This window comes from Labeo rohita, unplaced genomic scaffold (genome assembly GCF_022985175.1).
Source record: "Labeo rohita strain BAU-BD-2019 unplaced genomic scaffold, IGBB_LRoh.1.0 scaffold_2011, whole genome shotgun sequence".
Taxonomy (NCBI): domain Eukaryota; kingdom Metazoa; phylum Chordata; class Actinopteri; order Cypriniformes; family Cyprinidae; genus Labeo; species Labeo rohita.
The window spans coordinates 2,961-11,553 of record NW_026128233.1 but is presented as its reverse complement, the minus strand read 5'-3'; the positions used below and the strand labels follow the sequence as shown (position 1 = coordinate 11,553).

Below are 8,593 nucleotides of genomic sequence, written 5' to 3'. Positions count from 1 at the left end.
TTTCTCCCAGTTCCTGTCACCACCTTCAGTGGGTCACTTCTGTTGCAGTACAGAGCAAAAAGGTGAGAGAACAAGGTGATATTAACCCTAACCATTTAAATAACAGCAGCTTAAAAACATTTCCATCACAGACATGGAGTCAAAAGTAGAGGTGTGTGATTTATTCAGGCACAGCATTTGAACACAACAGTGTACCTCATTTTATATGTACTGTTTGCAGAGGATGGAGCATCCTTTTAAAAACAGCTTCCTCTTTGGTCACCAGCACAGACACAAAAGTTTAATCTGCAACACACCACTTATTTGAGGGGGAGAATGGGGGTCGTCACCACTTGGCTGCTGTAGTCCTGCGCAGCTCACAAAATCCCGTCACATCCAAACATTCCTTGTTTAGCCTACCAAATAATAATAAAAAAAAAAACATTATGTAGAAACTACCTTTGGTAAATTCCAAAATGTGCAAAAAGCATCATTAGCATACTTCAAATTGACCCTCCAGTGACAACATCCATGCCCTCATCTTCAGTGTTGTCACCTGAAACAAACAAACAAACAAACAAACAAAAAAAAAAAAACAGATATACTGTTACCTATTGTTAAGAAAAAAATGCAAGATTTATTTATTTAAGAAATCAGAGTGAAAGGAGTAGTGTGGCAGCATACTATAACTACTGAGTTTTAGATTACTAATTTTAAAAGAAAATAATCGCAATTCACCTTATTTTTCAATGCGGACGTAAGCCATTTTCTGTGAATGTGCGAGATGTCTGGTTCATTAGCAGCTGTAGGAAGATAACAAAGAAAAACAAGTGAATGGTAAAACTGTTTGCACTACAAACCAGTGTGTTCATAATTAAAATAATACACTAAAATAATATTTGACATAACTAATCACGTAACAGTTTCGATACTACAAATCTGTCATTTTCATAATAGATAATTATTTATTTTAAAACCAAGTAGTAGTAGTAGTAGTTGCAAATATAGGGCTTTTAAAACTTTTTTCAAGATCAAATGATTCAGTTCAGAAGTAATAGCAGGTTTGAATCATTTATGTTGACTTCAGGCAGTGAGGCAATCTTTTAGTTTACATTTAGATCCTTTAAATGAAATGAATACATCATTAGTATCATAGTCAGAAACATTCTCACTCTACAGTAATGTCTTTTTCCAGTAATCATGACCCAGTTAAGATAATACATTTACCATTTACCTTACTCTGAGCAGTTTCGTGTAAGTTAGAAACTATCTGTAGAAAGAAAACAGTTCCTACATTAAACTGCTCACAACAAATTTGTTGACGACTGGACACTTGAAAATACAATAAAAATGAGAAGGACAACATTACCTTTAACAATCAAGCAAGCTAGGGGTGCTTAGCCTCACACTTCCTTAAACGTCAGTGGCTGTAGCTGTAGCTGTAGCACAAGGCTGCAAAATAATATATTAATAGAGTACAATAAGACTCAGCTGTTAATTTGTACCTATGGTAGTACAGAGTCAAAATTTGCGCACAAATAATCCCTTACCTTTATCGATTTGTCATTTTTTTTTTAAGTTCAGACAACAGCTGCTCGGTATCACACACACACACACACATTTACACACACAGCAGGGAAGAAAAATATGAAGAAACCCAGTTAACGTTACTAATATTAGATGAATACCTTTGCCATAATCCACGACACTATTTTCTCTGGTTGATAATTACGTTAACGATCATAAAGCCATTTTACGAGAGAGGGCTGGCGCAAATTGCGGCATCAGCATCTCGCAGCGACACTTTAGGTGAAGCAGCCGATTTCGTTCCCCTCTGAATGTGTTTCCCTTTACGCAACTGTACTACAATTCTTGCGTAGTTGCCTAGTTACCACACGTACGATCAGAACTAACGTGCGCAAAAAGCACAACTGGATGTACGGCAAGTCGAATGGTTCAATATACCGTAGTTAATCTGAAACTAGTTTTGAAAAGAGAGTTTTCCAGCTTGAAATTTAATCCTTATTAAATCAACTTAATCAAATTTATTACCGATTTAAACGTGATGTTTACGGCTTTATTGTATGTCTTGTTGTTGTATTTATTTGTGCACTGAATGCTTCAAAAAAAAAAAAAAAATCTTGTATGTGGTGTGTGCAAAACATACATTAAAATAAATATACAATTAACCAAGTGCTGTGTACAAATCAGAATCCTATATGTACACATGAACATTTTTATCGATACTGATTTGTTTCTCAGTAAACAAATTCTCTGCTTTCGTCAGTAAGTATTCTCCCTGTAAAATAAATTAATGCAGCGAGAGACAACTGCTGCAGACTTCCTCACTGAATCCATGCCCAGCAGTTCCAGAGGCCGGTCCACCTTAAATTAAACTAGCACAATAAATACATTTCAATTCTGTGACCTTATGACTTCCCTGTCTCAAATCCCATGCACATCTGTGGACAAAAAGCTTACACATATGGGGATGTACTTGGACTCCTGCTTGATGGGCAGTCTGCTAAACTGACACTGAGCACACTGCAAAATCTGCTGTAACCTTGATGTAATGCATAACATAATCAATTTATATGTCTCACAGAAATGTTGAAAAGGAAAATAATAATAATAATACTAAATAGCCTATTTACATAGCTTAAATGGCAAGCTTGTTTTTTTTTTCTGTTCCAGTATTCTAAATAAATAAATAAATAAATAAATAAATATAAATGGCTGGCCTTTTTTGTCCAGCAGACACTTTTCTTCTTAACAATTTTTTTTTTTTTTTTTTTTTTTTTTTTTTTTTTTTTTTTTTTGAGGAGGTGTGGTAAAGTTTGCCATCTATTGTTATAGCCTTATTGTTCAAAAGGCCCAACTGAAGGAATAGGCCCATTTAAACATTTAAGCGGACTCCCCAATTTATAGCTGAGCTATTTTGAATGATTGCTTGATAGATTTCTCTGGTGAAATTGTATGGCAATTACATTATGTTCCACATTGCATCTTGTATGCAGGCTGTATTGGGAAATCAGTAATATTTGATAAAGTGTTCAGATTCAATATACTGTATCAGAAAGAAGGTAGACATAAATCAAATAGAATATTTATTAAAATATATTTTAGCTCTATATGGAAACGTAATGTGTAATGTAAAAAACATTTTTTTTAGGCTGCAGTGTAGCAAGACATTTGTCCCTTTCCGCTTTTCGTATCCAGTTGTGTTTTGGTGTATTTGGACACGTTTTCAGCAGCGGTGTTGCCAAATCCAAAGTTTTATTTCCGCGTAATTGGGCAAAGTTTGATTAACAGATGGTCGGGCTTATTACGCAGACCTGGCAACCCGCTCAGCAGACACGCTTCATCGAGGGGGAACCGGAATTCCAGAAGGGAACAGAATCTCCAGATGCCTCGGTCTTTCCCCCGGCATGTGCCGCTACAGCCACAGCTATACAGCGGCATCTCTATGCCGGGACATTTTAAAACGCTTAACGTGTCTTAATGCATTATTAATAAAGCATACAGTTAAGCAGATGAATCCAGAACAAGAACGCAACACGTTTAATAACGCCAAAGGGGTTTTCCTCCCAAGAGATACGCTTAACGTATTGTTTTAAATTACACAATCATACAAAAAGCCAATTAGTCTGACATTTCAATACTTACCGCTGAATTCGTCGGAGAACATTGAGGAGACGAGAGAACTCAGACCACACGAGAGAGCGCAGTCATGACAGCAAGCAGACACGGGATGGAATTTACAGTCGTTTCCTGTAAACAGCTCCATCTGCATTATTTTCACAGTAAAATTCCAGAATACAGTATTATATTCTGAAATATCACAGTAAAAGCCTGTAAAGTGTTAATAATGTAATTTTCTGTGAAATATTAGTCACATACTGTGATATCCTGGAAATGTTTTAGAGTGCAAGGTACACTATTCCTGCTATCTAAATATACAAAGCTCAGAGACTATGCCCATGATAAACAGCGGAAAACGATCCTCTTCAGGGTAACATTAGTCAGTTTGTCGGTTATAGACCGCAGTCAAGATAGTTTGCGGTTTGATATTCGGATTTCTTTTGGCTATAAATACACAGCGCGCTGTCATAAACATGAAAATAATCCCAAATGTGATTCTCCATGATTTGTGAATTCTGGTGATGATGTGCCTTTTGGCCGAAATTTTATTTTATTTTTTTCGACTCTTAATTTTATAATGCTTATAGCTCCAAAAGTTGGAAACTTAGCAGACAGAAACCAGTGTCATGTGAACCAGCTTGATCTGTGAATTTTTTTCACAGCAAAGCTCTTGTCCGTAACCCCCTTGGTAAGTCCGCTATAGTAAGGAATGTGAAAAATAGGCGCTCTTCATGTTTAACGTGTTTTACCAATAAACACGCAGACTGCTCCAATACAAAAACATTGTTTTTAAGTCAAACTCGATTTGTGAAAACTTTCACAATCGCTATTTATTGCGTAACAGTGTTTCTTTATGTTCTGCTCTCTTTTTCTGCTATCATAATGTCACACGGTGCTGTTACATGTAACGGAATTACGTAATTTAATTACAAAATAAATATAATTGTAATTAGTTACAGTTACTGAGGAAAAAGATGTAATTAAATTACAGTTACTTTTGAAAAATGCCAGTGATTACAAAGGGGATTACATCTGATTTTTTTCACACACCCACACACACTTACAGATTTAATTGACTTCTTTCAAATTGCATTGTCTGCTCTAAAATGAGACACCAGTGTTTCAGGAGTTTAGGACACAGAATAGGATACATGCTTATTATATTTGATAAATGTTTTATTTCCTATTTGGGTTTATGCATAAACTTTATTTTTTAAGATTTTTTTTTTGTTTTTCCCAGGCATTATTAGATGCTAGTGTATTATTTCTATTAACTATTAGCTATTAACTATTTCTCGTTATGATGTTATTTATGTTATGATCTTTTTATGACATATAGTGCAACTGCGCTCACAGTGACCCGAGTTCGATTCCCATCTCAAGGTCCTTTGCCGATCCCGCTCCCCTCTCTCCTCCAGCTCTTTTTTGTCATCTCTCAGATTCGTGTCTAATAATTTTGACATAAAACATCTAAATAATCTATCAAGCAGCTGTGTAATAAGTGAGATAATGTACATTCATCCAGTTGTTATCGCAAAATAAAGATGTATGTTATCCATTACTTATTATAATCTAATTCAAGTGATTTTTGAAAGTCTGACAGTAATCAGTGTTGAGTGCTACTGTAAGATTAAATCTGCCTGGTTTAAATGTTTCAAAATGATTAAGAGTTGAAAATATTAGAAATTTAGAAAAGTAATCAAAAAGTAATTAAAAGTAATGTTACATTACTTTAATAAAGTAATTGAAAAGTTACACTACTTATTACATTTTAAATCAAGTAACTTGTAATCTGTAACCTATTACATTTCCAAAGTAACCTTCCCAACACTGTAAATCATATACGTCTGTAATGAACGTTTCACGTACAAGGAAATGTTTCACAGTTTATTTTTTGTCAGTCGTGTGCCCTATTCTGATTTGTAACACATTTCACAGAGCAATTTTGGACATTTAACCCTTCACTGATTCAATTACATCACAATTTTGATTTGTGAAAAGTTTCACAGTTCAGTACTGATCAGCTGACTCTTTGCTGGGTCACTAACATCACTATTCTGATCTGTGAAAACTTTCACAAGTCAGTACTGGTCAGCTGGCCCTTTCCTGGGTCACTAACATCACTATTCTGATCTGTGAAAATGTTCAAAGTTTAGTATTGGTCTGCTGGCCCTTCCCTGAGTCACTAACATAACTATTCTGATCTGTGAAAATGTTCACAGTTCATTATTGGTCAGCTGACCCTTCCCTGAGTCACATACATCACTATTCTGATCTGTGAAAACTTTCACATTCCTTACTATAGCGGACTTACCAAGGGGGTTACGGACAAGAGCTTTGCTGTGAAAAAATTCACAGATCAAGCTGGTTCAGATGACACTGGTTTCTGTCTGCTAAGTTTCCAACTTTCGGAGCTATAAGCATTATAAAATTAAGAGTCAAAAAAAAAAAAAAAAAATTCGGCCAAAAGGCACATCATCACCAGAATTCACAAATCATGGGGAACGACATTCGGGATTATTTGCATGTTTATGACAGCGCGCTGTGTATTTATAGCCAAAAGAAATCTGAATATCAAACCGCAAACTATCTTTACTGTAAAGCGCTCCTGACAGCTTAAAAGTGAAAGTGAAAGCAATCTCACTTTAAACACATTTTTCTCAAAATTCCTTTCCTGAAAATCATAGCTATCAGACAGCTTCAGATAACCATAATGTAACGCCAAGCCAGCAGAGGGAGCCCTCACCCTAGGACTGCCTGCATGCTCCCTCTGCTGCTTCTACTGTTACTTCCTGTTTGTCACTATTTAAAGACTGGCCATGTGCTCAATACTTTGCGAAGTATTGCCAGTTTAACCTGCCTTACCGAGCGTTGACTATTACTCTGTTTGATTACCTGTTGCCGTCTTGCTCTGTCTCTGGATTATCATATTTACGGATTACCCCTGTTGGATTGTTTGCCTGTGTGGACTGTTTTCAAGGTTTGACCCTTATCTGCCATTTGACTATCGCTCCCTGGATTACCCCTATTGTTACGGTTGCTTTATTGGACTGTTTGCTCGGTATTTGACCCACTGCCTGCTTAACCTTTCTGCTGCTTGGATTACGTTCATGTTGTGTATGTTATTGGACTGCCTTCCGGTATTGACCCTCTGCCTGCTTTTGTATACTCTGCTTCCTTTAATAAACATCCGCTTTTCGATTCCACCTCTGCGTCCTCGTTACACATAACTGAACTTTTGTTACATTCAAGCTATGGATAAAATAAAAACAGTTTTGGAAAGGGCCTGAACCCAGCTTTCACATGGCAACAAAACCTAAAAAAGTTAAACTTTCACCATGTGTTGGGTTTTCCTAGAATGCATCACAAATGTAAAACTAAATAAAACTATGTAAGCCTATTGGGGAAAAAAAAAAAAAAAAAAAAAAAAAAAAAATGATATGTATGTGTGTGTGTGTGTATATATATATATATATATATATATATATATATATATATATATATATATATATATATATATATATATATATATATATATATATATATATATATATATATATATATGTGTGTGTAATTTTATATATGTAAAATATATATATATATATATAATATTAAAAATATTAACAATGATAATAGTATATCAATGATACTAAAGTAACACTGCTGTAAAAGTCATCCTGACAGTGGGATCATAGATCGGTATGTTATTTATTTATTTATTTATTTAAAGAAATCTGACATGGCCTATGTCTTTACTGAACTAAAAATGGATTATAGGTCTAATATGATATATCTTTGGGGGGAAATTAAATGACATGAACTTTTGAATTACCAACAACCTCCAGAAAGCTGATGTGATGGTCTCACAATGCACTGTCCGCAGAAGACTTTGACACAGAATTACAGAGGCTACACAGTAAGATACAGACCTCTGATCAACAGTGTTGGGGAAAGTTACTCTTAAAAGTAATGCATTACAATTTTGCATTACTCCATAAAAAAAATAACTAATTATGTTACTTTTTATGGAAAGTAATGTGTCATGTTACTTTTGTGTTACTTTTTAAATCTGGGCAGGACTTGATTGTTTGTTTATAATATAAAAAATTATCATTTTGGCAAACATAAAAGCCCTTTCACACCAAAAGTGAAATGAACGCACCTCAGGTTGAAAGAAAAGTAAATTCTCTCAGGAGAAGAACTCTCTTCATGAATGTTAGTGGATATAAAATAATTTTTGCTTATTTGTATGAAGGCATAGAAGGACAGGTCAGCAGCAAATACATTTGTTAATAAAGCAGAATTAAATACATAAAAGATATTTGTGACTCTGGACCACAAAACCAGTCATAAGTAGCACGGGTACACTTGTCAGTCAATAAATGGTTAAAAAAAAAAGAAAAAAAGAAAGGTAACTGGTGTTACTTATTCGAAAAAGTAACTCAGGTATTTTCTTATAAATTCAAAAGTAATATGTTACTTTATTAGTGTCATGAATCTGGTCGGTGACCTGCGGTCCGCTCACCACCAGATGTCGCTCTCGCCCTGTCATTACTATTTCATTGTGTATCGAGTTTCCTAGTTTCCTAGTTTCCTTGTTCCCTAGTTTCCTAGTTCCTGAGTTCCCTTAGTTTAGCATTCTCACCTGGCCATCTCGCTTCGTCTGTCTCGCCGCCTGCCTTCTGGAGTCTATCTCGTTGTAGGGACACCCCTTTGCCTTGCGTTATGGATTATGTTCGCCGCTGATCGACCCATGCCTGCTACACGGACTATCCCCACGTCTCGCCTTTGTTGTACCTGTTTGCTGTTGTGCTGATCCTGCCTGGTTTTCACTATGTCTTCGTCTCGTCGAAGGAATAAAAGTTTGCAGATGGATCCGCTCGCCTCTCGTCTCTCACTCAGCGTTACAATTAGTTACTTGAAAAAGTAGTCTGATTACGTAACTCGCGTTACCTGTAATGCATTACCCCCA

The 8,593-nt window shown here is 35.6% G+C and overlaps 1 long non-coding RNA gene across 5 annotated transcripts; it reads right to left on the bottom strand.

Moving 5' to 3' along the window:
• Positions 1-6: 6 nt before the first annotated feature.
• LOC127159232 (uncharacterized) lies at positions 7-1,856 on the bottom strand. Of its 5 annotated transcripts, XR_007826391.1 has the most exons (6): positions 1,530-1,851; positions 1,349-1,431; positions 1,214-1,249; positions 718-782; positions 482-535; positions 7-395 (listed from the first exon to the last, which is right to left on the bottom strand). It is a non-coding gene; the product is annotated as an uncharacterized LOC127159232 (long non-coding RNA). The 5 variants fall into 5 exon arrangements; XR_007826392.1 differs by having other exon boundaries at positions 718-1,431; positions 1,530-1,570; positions 1,668-1,856; XR_007826393.1 differs by having other exon boundaries at positions 718-1,249; positions 1,530-1,854.
• Positions 1,857-8,593: the final 6,737 nt, after the last annotated feature.